Source organism: Lygodium microphyllum, chromosome 16 (assembly GCF_053477565.2).
Source record: "Lygodium microphyllum isolate KBCC chromosome 16, Lygodium_microphyllum_v1.1.10, whole genome shotgun sequence".
Classification (NCBI taxonomy): domain Eukaryota; kingdom Viridiplantae; phylum Streptophyta; class Polypodiopsida; order Schizaeales; family Lygodiaceae; genus Lygodium; species Lygodium microphyllum.
Window position 1 is genome coordinate 69,563,761 of NC_141150.1, and position 13,693 is coordinate 69,577,453.

The following is a 13,693-nucleotide window of genomic DNA, read 5'->3' on the forward strand; positions in this document are numbered from 1 at the left end:
CACAACTCCGATTAACTATTTCAAATCAACCCAGAGGTCCAAGAATTAACTTTAAACTGATGTGGATGGTTGAAACAAGGGCCAATACCTGTATATAAGCCTATAAAAACCTGATAGTAGGAGAAAAGTGTGGCATCAAAGTCTATGCTATCATATTCAACCCATATCCTTATCCTCTGCTCATAATAATCACCCTATATCTTATCAAAATTGCCCTAAAGTTCTACCCAAGTTGATTGATCACCTTTCTATCTTGTTTGATTCTAAAGAGGAGCAAGCTATCCACTCTTGGAATCTTAAATCCTCTAAATTTCCTCAATTTTCAAAAAGCTTACCCCTTGTTCCAACCCCAATCTAACCACTTTATTGTACCTAAATTGAACCCCATTTTTCATTTCCATGCTTTGTCTACAATTTGATATTTATTTCTATCCTTAAATAGAGTAAACGAGTGCAATTTAGAGAAAGTCTTAAGTGATTTAGAGATTCAATTTATCTCTTGCATGAGCTCAAAACCCTATAGGAGTATCAACCCCCTATACTTTGAGCTAGCAAGGCTTCTACAATCCTTTAGAGCACCACACTAAAGTGTGCATATTTTGAGGAGTTAAATTCACATGGCATGAAAAAGAAGATAAATGATAGTCAAGGATGTCAAGACCATGATAGGACTAGAGTAAATCATCACTACCGCAAGCACAGGTCCCTTCCCCCTCCACCGGGTCCTCAAGTGCCTTTTGTGCAATAGGGTTAATCAATATAACTAAAGAAATTGAAGGAGAAATAATTGTAGTGTCACATGAGTAACCATTATTTGTCTTTCGGTTTTAAATTATGCATCATAGATAATTCTTTGATAAATAACAATACAAATTCTAAGTAGTGAAAATAAGTTGTTTAGATAAATCATTTTAGTACACACTTGAAATTAGCTATCACTAATTACGTAGTAATCTCAAAGAAAAATTTAATTATACATTGCCTTAGTTGGGTTCCAACAATCTTGTAATAAATTGTGTCATAAAGATAAAAATTTTAAGTATTGAAACTATTAAAAACTTTAAAGTAAAAAATTGAGACACTTAAGCATTTGAAACTCGTTAAATTGTGTCATAATAAAGATAATACTTTTAAGTATTGAAACTATTGTGTTTGAAAAGCATTTAAGTACAAAATTGAGACACTTACAACCTTTACACAATGAAAACAACAATATCAATAGACACTTAGTAATGCATGGCTATTTCAAGAGAAATGTAGAATAATCTTATCAAGAATTTCTCAAATTGGTGAGGTGATATAAATCTTGCAAGTGAGAATATTGATAACTTGACTAACTTTCTACAATAGTAAATACAATTAGGAAAAGATTTTTTTGCAAGAGACTATTTTGCAAAGTATTGGTAATGGTTGCCATATATTTGGTTTGCCAATGCACACGTTGATGGATTAATCCATATATATGGTATAAGGAGCAATGATGGCTATCCCCAAGCATGCCACTAGCTCCATCACCAAGGTTTTTGCCATCTTAGTTCTAGAATTGGCATCAAAGAGGTTTCTTTGCAAATGTGATTGGTAGCTTGAGAATCGTTGTGACTACCAGGGTTGTAGAGATACTAACATGATATCTAGGAAGAGATTAATGCCTTGTAAGCTCACAAGAGGTTTAGAAGATCCCTTTACTAGTCAAGGGGTGGATAATGGAATCCAATGTTGGGAAAATTTTGAGTATAATTTATTAGCTAGGGCATGGACATGGTCGATGGCTAGAAATAAGAGGTAATTCCCTCTTGTTTGCACTAAAGAGTGTCTTTGAAGGGTTTTATTCCTTCATGAAGGAACATAGTTCTAAGGGGTTAATTAAGGAAACTAGTTGTAAGTATTCAAACTAACCATGTTAAGTAATTAGACAACTAAATAATGTATTGAATGTATGTGTGGGAAGCAAGTGGACTCCCAAAGGATTGTCCTATAAATAGTTGGACATAATTAGATGTGTGTGTGGGAAGCAGGTGGACTACTCCCCTAATGAGGGTATCCTATAGATGGTTTAATGTGATTGGTTGGGTTCTTCTAGAAGACGATTAATTTAATAGAGCCAAAAATGATGATCATCCCGGTTTCCATGTCTTAGAACCAATTTAGTATCATTTTAGGGGACTGGGGTGAGACTATTCCTTATGGATAGAGGCATTGACATTTTACTCTTGTTTTTTCTCACTCTTATTGAACTAAGCATGGTACTAGTACACTTTAACTTTTGATTGATCATACAAGTGACCATCCTAGCTCATTGGTGATGGGCAATGATAGTTGAGTCATAAGGAAACCTAGGTTGGTCCTCATGGGTCAAGCCATGTACTTCCCCCATGAGATAAACCTAGAAGTGACCTAATCAACTAAGCCTATGCATTCCATGGGATCTAGGTGGTGTCACTTAGGACAAGTAGTTGAATGACTGATGAATGTTACCTCCCTTAGGTTTCCATGCAAGTATGTCCCAACCTGACATGCTTAATATCCTCATTAGTTAGTAAGGCACTATTAACCATTCTTAATCACTTCTCTTGCATAGTCATGTTCTCTCTTTTGTTGCAAATCTTACTTCTAAAAATCAATTAGTTTTTGTCTAAGGGAAAGTTACTAGACACCAAAATAACTTATTGGATAGCCTCTAGGATAAGATTCTCATTCTTAGTAAAACTATGAGAAGAAATGCTAAACTTTATTTACTTTCAACCATAATGCCATGGAACAAAGGTACTCTTGGTAGAATATACTTTCACACAAAGAGTTGTTATATCTCTTTATGGATTTGTAGATAATAACTAAAGATCCTTGATAAGACTTTAGCTTTACTTATTTAATTGATGCCACATAATAACTATTGGTTGTTATATTATCTAATCTAGAAAAGGTTCTCTAGCACTAACATTTAAACTATCATAAGGCACCTTGTAAGGCCAATCATTATGGCTAATGGTTTATGCCATCTTTATTAACAAAACTCTTTGTACATGATTATTAAGGCACTTTGTATCCTTGCAAGGCCAAGAATTATGTTTAATGTTTTATGCCATTTTTAGTAAGAAAATTTTCTATACATGTTTATTTAATATTTATATAAGTGGAGGTTTAGAGGATAAACTTGTTACTAAGGAAGCTTAATGTGAGTAATTAGTACATGAGTACTAGAAGGTGTGTTAATTGCTTTAATGCATGAAATATTTACTTTGGTTCTATTAAACAAGTGGACTTAAGAAAATATTACATCAATGGTGCTACTTTTTATTTTCCTTTGCATTAGCTTTTGAAAAATGTTCAGTTTGGGAAAATTGTAGTAGCTCTCTATTGAGGATGTAACTTAGCTTGTCCAATAGTTAAAGGGCTAGTCCCAATGCTATGCTTAACGTTGCTAAAATTAATATGTTACCTTGGAAATTCTTTGAGACGCGACACTTTCATTTCTTAAAATGTATTTGACCATTTGCTATGGTGGAGACTTTGTGAGTATGCTAACTATATTTTTAGATTGGCATTAATCCTTTAGGTTTGGTTTTTTCTAGCATCTTTGTAGGTGCACACACGCACACGCACACACATGTATGTGCACACCAACATCATATCACATTCATAGGTATGAGCTAAATGTGGATTGATGGAAGATGAGAAGCTTTATTTTATCGTGAAACTTAATGTTGCACTTGAACTTTGTAGTATGTAAGAAGGCATATTGTTGTTGAAGAGATGTGAGTACTCGAAAGAAAAAACCCATGATATGAAATGAGGGAATGCATAAGAGGAGGCAAATTAGCTAGATATAGTTATTTAATCATATGCTTTGTTCCTATCAAAAAAAAGGAGAGCCTCCCTACACCCATTCACTATGAAATGCCCACTAGTCTCAATCCACGGCACACCTTTTAGTAGTCCATCAGTAGGTTTTCCCGTAAATGATGCCGCCCGGTGCTCCATTGGAACATCACGGGGTTGTCACTTAGGCCCTACCAAGTCTACTTCACAACGGGAGAGTTCCGGCCGAACCCACTAGGATCGACCTGAAGATTTGGGTTCCTAAAATCGGATGGGTCTCCTAGCAGCTATGTTAGCGTCAGTAATTTTGAGTTCCACTTTTTAGAGGATTACTCGATCTGAAGCGGACTTGCCATTGCACTTGGTTCAAAGAGAATGGGAGACGGAGGGGAGTGCGGTACGTCAACCCTCCTGACCATAAGGCAAAATCCCATTCCGACCCCCTAAAACAATGCAAGTCGGTTCTACCTAATGACTACTTGGTCAATTTATCATCTTCCTATTTCTATTTCCGATGTAGAAAATCTCTCAGCTAACCGGGACCACCCTACCACTGGACGGACCCGCCGGGGGTTACACCCACCCGCTTTCCTCTAATGATGGGTCATCTTTAGTTTTTTAATTACCTACAACACATTTATTGGAACATATACAACCGGCTTCCTTAATTAGTCCATTAAGTCACATGTTCCTTCACATAATTTATCTCACTAACACGCATATAATTCGAACAGTAAAGCAAACTTCTTTATTATATTTGAAGTTTATTACAATTTCCATCATTCCATCCCATTGGAAGATACATAGAATTCCATAAGGATATTCTATCCACCAAGATTCCACCCTCATAACTAGTATTTAGGGTTCCAAGATCCCATCCTGGGTCACGAAGGGGCTCATCAAATTCTTGGAACAATGCAGGATTTACAGCCAGGGCCCCCTTTGGCACCTACAATTCCTACTGCCCGAGACTATCCCTACTAACAGGCCTTTCGCCTACGGAGCCGGTCCAAGCCTCTTGTAGCAATAATCATGACCCCCTTGGAGTCGGGTCTCGCCGCTAGCTTGGGGGTAGCCCAGCGCGATCCTTCCTTTTATTCTATTTAACAATAATTTCAATCAAAAATCTAAATTCTAGCAAACACAAATAGTCCTTTCAAATGTGTATCAAATGATGCAATGACAATCATCCCAATATGTAATTCACAGCTTCACATAGCCAAGGTAGACCTTATCCTAAGGTAACCTTACATTCTAATGAGGATTCTTCTCCCCATAAAGAAGTGTTGAGTACACCTCTTATAACATGTTAAGCAAGGCATGAGTTTTCCATTTGGATTCACTTATCCAACATAAGGAAAATCCCTTAAGAAAATATATTGTGTCAATAACTCAACGAGATGACCTATAGGATTCCTAAATAGACAATCAGTTTCTATAACCATCACTAATCAACTCTTAACCTCGTCGCATTTGATCATAATGATATTGAATGCGCCTAAAGACATATGTACAATAATCTTTGGCAATTAATTCTATCATGATTCTATGCCTTAGAATCTCAACTATTCTAGCTACAAATCATAGTGATTAATCGTTTTATGCCTGTACTAATATGTTTTCTAGATGAGTTATCAATTTAATGTGTAAATGAAGAATATGGAAGCTAATATCTTATATAATTATCTTATATTGTAAAATAATAATCTAGTAATGAATAACCTGGTTTGGTAGCATGACGACATTAGGAACTTCATCTTTACTCGCGCTCGCATTAGCCACACCTGATGTTCCATTGGTAGTGGCAACTCCCGCAACCTGGGGCACTCCCATATCATTGGCAATACCCGTTGCTTGACCGGTTGTGTTGATCTCCATGGTTTTTCCACTTTGTCACTTTGGAGCCATCGTCCACGAGTGGTTTGAGAGATAGGGAAGGTGGGATAGATTTGAGATGAGAGAGTGTTCTCTCTCTCTATAGCTTCTCGCAGCATCTTGAAGGAGTATTCTTCTTTCTCTCTTCTTCTCTCTCGCAGCCTCTCGGGGTCTCCTTATGTCTCCCTAAGTTCCCCCCATGCCTCTTATTTATAGTGAATTGGAGAAGAGGGCTTGTGGTTGAGAAGTGGAGCTCTTTGTGGAGGGGGATCTTGGAAAGATCAGTGATCTGATGCTCAGATCATAAATTTGATGGTTCCATTGGCTCCGAAAGGGGGATAAAACCCCAAGACACTTGCTTAGAAAGTTCTCAGTTCACTCCTTCTTCTTTTCTCTGTTCGAAGTGCTATCTATTGCCTGTAGATTGTGATCACGGCGTGCGCGATTTTGCCAGTCACTTTTCTTTATTTTTCTTTTTATAAAATCTTCAAACTAACTAACACATCACTTGTTTTTTTCTTTTAAATGACATCTAGTTCTAGAAATCTCCATATCTTTTTTAAAAAATTTTAAGATAATCTCTAAAATATCTAAAATATTATAGTATTGTCCAAAAGTTTAATATTCTTAGACCATCCTTATTATGCACATTAACATTAGTGGTTAATATAGCTCATATCTCTTGTTTACATTATAACTTCCATGAAGGGTGGCTACGGTCCTTGTTAATTCATAGGAATTATCGAGTTAAAACTCTCGGTTTTATTTATTTATTTATTTATTTATTTATTTATGTTAGTTATTAATGCTAGTTAATTTTTTTCTTTAGTTAGTAACCTTACTAACTTATTAATTGACTAACTAACTTTTGAACTAACCAACTAACTTTTATTACTTGGGAATATTACATCCTTCTCCCCTTAGAGAAATTGAGATGTCCTCATCTCGAGAGAAACTGTGGGTATTGTTGGTGAAGAGCATCCTCATCTATCCATGAAGCATCTTCTTCAGGATAATCCTTCCATTGGACAAGGTATTCTCTAAGGGTTCTATTCCTCAATTTTCTCTCCCTTACATCAATTACTCTGTCAGGTTGTAGCTTAAGGACTCCTTGGCTAGGTATTACAACTTGTTCATCATCAAGGATATGGTTAGGGTTAGCTACATATGCTTTCAATAAGCTAACATGAAATACATTGTGGATTTTTATATTCTCAGGGAGTTGTATCTTGTAAGCGCTTGGTCCTAGGCACTTGAGAATCTTATAGGGTCCACAATATCTTGGACTTAGCTTCTTAAACTCTCCTAAAGACAAAGAACTCTTCTTTGGATGGACACGGATGAAGACCAAGTCTCCCTCTTTGAAGATTCGTTCTTGCCTTTTTAGATCAGCATACGCCTTTTGTCGATCCTTGGCAGCTTGAATATCCTGTCTGATGATCTTGATTTGATCATCCATTTCTTCTAACATTTTTCTCGAGGCTTCTACCCTTAGAGTAGGATCGGAAAAATTAAGTGGCATACGACAATCTTGACCATATAGTGCCTGAAATGGAGCCATCTGAATACTTCGATGATAGGAGTCCTTGCTGCAATATGCACGCAAAATATCCTCAATTACTTAATTAACTCGTTCTATCTGCCCATTAGTTTGTGGATGATAAGCAGTACTGAAACAAATTTGGGTTCCAATGGCTTCAAATAAACTCTTCCAGAAGTGTGATGTGAAAAGAGAATCACGATCACTGATGATCCTTTTAGGTAACCCATGTAGCCTAAAAATCTCTTTTACAAAAATTCTAACAATATCTGAAGCTTTGTAATTGGTTTTTGTTGGGAGAAGATGAGCGACCTTTGTTAGTATGTCTATTATCACCATTATTGAGTTATATCCTCCTTGTACAGAAGGTAACCCAACTACAAAGTCCATGCTAATAAATTCCCATTTCATCTGGGGAATGTCAAGTGGCTAGAGTTTTCCTGGTAACTTGACACATTCAGATTTTACCCTTTGGCAATTTAGACATTCAATGACATACTTAAGTACATCACCCTTGAGTTTTTGCTAGTAATAACTTTTGCCGATAGCATTAAGAGTTTTTGCATATCCTGGGTGTCCTGAAAAAGGAGAATCATGTGCTTCCCAAAGTATCCTTCTCTTGAGAGTCTGACTTGAAGGAATGCATAGTCTCATTCTGAAATAAACAAGTTCTTCATCTTCATTTATAGAGAATTCCTGATACTTAGTCTTGAGTTTGGGATCTTGTTCCTTATTCTGAACTTCCCAAAATAATTGTTGATAGTATGGGTCCTTATTTGCTTCATCCTTGGTCAACTCGATGATAGGATTAGTCGGCATTGATACCATTGTAGCAAGAGTTTCTGACCTAGATGGTTCTTCAATGATAAGAGCATTAAGAAAGGCTTTACGGCTAAGGGCATCTGCTACTACATTTTCTTTACCGGGTCTGAACTTAATTTCAAAGTCATATTCCTATAGAACCTCGATCCAACGTCGTTGCCTCATATTAAGATCAGGCTGAGTAAAAATCCACTTAAGACTTTTATGATCTGTGACTAAGGAAAACTTATTTCCAAGCAAGTAACGTCTCCATAATTTGAGAGCATGAATCACAGCTAATAACTCCAGGTTGTGAGTAGCATATTTTTGCTCATGGATTTTCAATTTTCTTGAAGAGTAAGCTATAGGATGTCCTTCCTGCATTAGTACACATCCCAATGCAAGAGAGCTGGCATCTGTGACAACTTCAAATTCCTTGCTTAAGTCAGGTAGCCTTAAGATAGGAGCAGTTACCAAACTATGCTTTAGTTGGTCAAAGCTAGACTGTTCGATTGGCGTCCAATTAATGGCAACTTGCTTCTTAAGTAAATTTATAAGAGGTGCTGCAATTTGAGCATCGTTTTTTATGAATACCCTATACCATCCTGTTAGACCTAGAAAACTTCTCACTTCCTTGATAGTGGTTGGGGGTGGCCAATCTTGAACATCCTTGACCTTGGCAGGATCTACTGATATACCCTCAACAGACACTATGAATCCCAAGTATTCAATCTTCCTTTTGAAGAACACACACTTCTTCTTCTTAGCATACCACTTGTGTGTTCTCATTGTCTCTAGGAAAATGCGAAGATATGGTTCATGATCTTCTTCCTCCTTAGAATAAGTTAGGACATCATCAAAGAATACAAGAACAAAATCATCAAGATGGGGTCTAAAAATGTCCTGCATTAACCTGAAGGTAGCTGGAGCATTTGTCAACCCAAATGGCATCACGATGAATTCGAAATGGCCGTATCTTGTGTTGAAGGCGGTCTTTGGAATATCTTCATTCTTGACTCTAATATGATAATATCCTGACCGAAGGAAAAGATCTTTGCTCCTTGTAGTAGACGATCAAGAAGCTCATCGATCCTTGGGATTGGGTACTTATTCTTTACTGTCACCTGGTTTAGCCCTCGATAGTCAATACAAAGACGGAGAGTTCCATCTTTCTTTTTTTGGAATAATATTGGGGCTCCACATGGTGAACTACTTGGCCGGATCTACCCTTGTTCTAGAAGTTGCTTGATTTGCTCTTTTAGTTTGATGGCTTCAGGAATAGACATTTTGTAATGTCTTTTTGCCCACTGGAGCGGCTCCTGGAACAAGTTTGATCTCATGAGAAACTTCTCTTTCCGGAGGTAACTCAGTTAGCTCTTCAGGAAATATGTCAGCGTACTCTTTTAACCATGATGGTTCTTCTTATGTATGACCATCTTGATTTATCTTGTTAAGCTTGATCAAGTAAACAGGTAATCCTTTCTTCAAGCCTTTCACAATTCGAGAAGCTTTTGCTAATTGAACTTTAGGTTTCCGTGTTTCACCTTGTATAGTTGCTATTTCACCATTCAAATCCTGAAATGTGACTTGACCTTTTCCACAATGGATATGAGCATCATTGGGAATCAACCAATCCATTCCTAGTAAACATTCATAGGCTCCTAGGTTCATTACTCTGAACCTCATACTTGAAAGGTTTTCTCCTAGGTTAAACTCTACCTTGGCAGTTTGCTGTGTAGAAAGTACTTCCTTTCCATTTGCTAATTCCACAAGCAGCTTTGATGCATTTACTGTATCTATACCTATCTTCTTAGCACACTTGGGTGAAATAAATGAGTGTGTACTTCCACAGTCAATTAAAACTTTAAATGATTTACCTTGGTGACTAGCCAGTGTCTGTATTACCGAATATTAACGATTTGGTCCTTTCCTGTGGAATGTAGCATGAACAGTTGCTCTTTCAATATCTTCTTCCATAGTAGGGTCTTCCTCCTTATTAGTCTCTTTTAAGGTAATATTTGGCGTTCTTCCTCTTGCCATAGCTACATGACCACGACCTTAGGCAGCTCTGCCTTGACCTCGAAATTGGCCTTGGTGATGGTTTCTACCAAGCCTTGGACAATCTCTCCTGAAATGTCCTGTCTCATTACAGTGGAAGTACCTAAGACCATCCCTGTTTCCCTGGGTAGGAACAAAATTTCCAACTACGTTGGATTTTGCCTTCTTCTTTTGTCCTTGGAAAAATTGTCCTTGGGTTCTTTTTGCTTGACCTTTGAATCCTCCTTTGTTTTGGTTATTGTAGCTCCATAACTTATTGTTATTAGGCTTTGATTGTACTCCCCACACAATAGGAGCAGCTCGAATCAAAGCATCCTGGAGGTCTATGGGGCGCATTGATTCTAAACGAGTGTTCAAAGGATAATTTAGCCCATTGCAAAACTTGGACACTTGTTGAACAGTATCCATGGGGGGTGCATATTTAAGAAGAGAAACAAACTTGGAGTAGTATGCTTCCAAGGTCAATCCCATTTGCTTCAAATTGAAGAACTCGTTCATCTTGTGGGTGCGATAAGCGGGAGGTAAATACCTTCCTCTTACAGCTTCTTTCAGCAAATCCCAAGTAATGGTATTTTTAGGGACACCTTGATCTCGGCACCACTGCTTCCACCAAAGTCGAGCTTCGCCAATTAATTTTAGCTTAGCTATCATGGCTTGGTTGGCTGGGATAGTTCCAACAGTTGTAAAATAATCTTCCATCTATTCGATCCAAATTTCTGCATCATCTTCCACATTTTTGCCTTTCCCGTCAAACTCTGGAGGTTTGACTTGCTTCAAAAGATTCCTTTTCTCTTGAGCTTCGTTGGGAATTATTGTGGGTGCGAGATTCTGGGAAATTTTTAGCAATTCGTAAGTTAAATTTTACAAATCTATATAGCGTCAATAATAGAGTTCAGTACTCAAAATATATCTCGCTTAGTTTATTGAAACAACTCTCAAATAAACTCTCTTCCCATGCTAAAGTTAAATTGCAATTTCAGAGGTTTCAAGGAAAAAAAAAAAGATTGCGTTATTTCTCTGATTGATAAAGTATCAATCAATCTTTTATTACAACGGATGTACAAGGTAATCATATGGAAGGAAATACATTATTCAAATGGCTCGCTGGCTCATCTTATTATTTCTCAGGAAAAGATTCCCTACTACAATCTAAGTATGACACGCTGATACATCCTTTATGAAGTAACTTGGATTCAGAGAGTAAATATCTAGGAATCTATATTTTTTAGGGAGTTCAGGAAATCTGTCTTTTTAGTAGTTGCAGATGCTAGAGCGACCTATGACTTTTATTCTGTCAGCCGGAAGGAGCTTCGTAACTTCCCCATAGATATATTGGTTTAGTTTGATCTTCTTGCCTTTAGTATATAGGGTTGAGTTTACACTGGCCTCATAAAATAGATAGATCTTAACAACTTTAAGATCTTCCATCCATTTTACCCTTTTCAGATTATTTTGAAGATAAGCTAGATGGCTTGCATCGATATAGCAATATCCTCCACTAATCATCCACCGTCTTTCATGATATAGAGGCGAGGGGTTGTACAATTGATCTAGTACCCATATCATCAAAATTCTCCAGGCAAAACTGGATGAATGCATAGCTGACATAAATATTACTTGAAAGATCAAGAATCGCTTCCAAGATTCGTTACTCTGCCATAATTCAAAAACATACATTAATAAAGAGAAGAAAACATGTCCTAGTCTATGCTTAGAAAAAAAATAAAAATTCTTAAGCTTACATCATAATCTATACTAACATGGGCTCTGATACCAACTGTGAGGTGTCCGCTAGTCTCAATCCACGTCACACCTTTTAGTAGTCCATCAGTAGGTTTTCCCGTAAATGATGCCGCCCGATGCTCCCTTGGAACATCACGGGGTTGTCACTTAGGCCCTACCGAGTCTACTTCACAACGGGAGAGTTCCGGTCGAACCCACTAGGATCGACCTGAAGATTTGGGTCCCTAAAATCGGATGGGTCTCCTAGCAGCTATGTTAGCGTCAGTAATTTCGAGTTCCACTTTTTAGAGGATTACTCGATCTGAAGCGGACTTGCCATTGCACTTGGTTCAAAGAGAATGGGAGATGGAGGGGAGTGCGGTACGTCAACCCTCCTGACCATAAGGCAAAATCCCATTCCGACCCCCTAAAACAATGCAAGTCGGTTCTACCTAATGACTACTTGGTCAATTTATCATCTTCCTATTTCTATTTCCGATGTAGAAAAGCTCTCAGCTAACCGGGACCACCCTACCATTGGACGGACCCGTCAGGGGTTACACCCACCCGCTTTCCTCTGATGATGGGTCATCTTTAGTTTTTTAATTACCTACAACACATTTATTGGAACATATACAACCGGCTTCCTTAATTAGTCCATTAAGTCACATGTCCCTTCACATAATTTATCTCACTAACATGCATATAATTTGAACAGTAAAGCAAACTTCTTTATTATATTTGAAGTTTATTACAATTTCCATCATTCCATCCCATTGGAAAGATACATAGAATTCCATAAGGATATTCTATCCACCAAGATTCCACCCTCATAACTAGTATTTAGGGTTCCAAGATCCCATCCTGGGTCACGAAGGGGCTCGTCAGATTCTTGGAACAATGCAGGATTTACAGCCAGAGCCCCCTCTAGCACCTACAATTCCTACTGCCCGAGACTATCCCTACTAACAGACCTTTCGCCTACGGAGCCGGTCCAAGCCTCTCGTAGCGATAATCATGACCCCCTTGTAGTAGGGTCTCGTCGCTAGCTTGGGGGTAGCCCAGCACGATCCTTCCTTTTATTCTGTTTGACAATAATTTTAATCAAAAATCTAAATTCTAGCAAACACAAACAGTCCTTTCAAATGTGTATCAAATGATGCGATGACAATCATCCCAACATGTAATTCACAGCTTCACATAGCCAAGGTAGACCTTATCCTAAGGTAACCTTACATTCTAATGAGGATTCTTCTCCCCATAAAGAAGTGTTGAGTACACCTCTTATAACATGTTAAGCAAGGCATGAGTTTTCCATTTGGATTCACTTATCCAACATAAGGAAAATCCCTTAAGAAAATATATTGTGTCAATAACTTAACGAGATGACCTATAAGATTCCTAAATAGACAATCAGTTTCTATAACCATCACTAATCAACTCTTAACCTCGTCGCATTTGATCGTAACTATATTGAATGCGCCTAAAAACATATGTACAATAACCTTTGGCAATTAATTCTATCCTGATTCTATGCCTTAGAATCTCAACTATTCTAGCTACAAATCATAGTGATTAATCGTTTTATGCCTGTACTAATATGTTTTCTAGATGAGTTATCAATTTAATGTGTAAGTGAAGAATATGGAAGCTAATATATTATGTAATTATCTTATATTGCAAAATAATAATCTAGTAATGAATAGCCTGGTTTGGTAGCATGATGACATTAGGAACTTCATCTTTACTCGCACTTGCATTAGCCACACATGATGTTCCATTGGTAGTGGCAACTCCCGCAACCTCGGGCACTCCCGTATCATTGGCAATACCCGTTGCTTGACCGGTTGCGTTGATCTCCATAGTTTTTCCACTTCATCG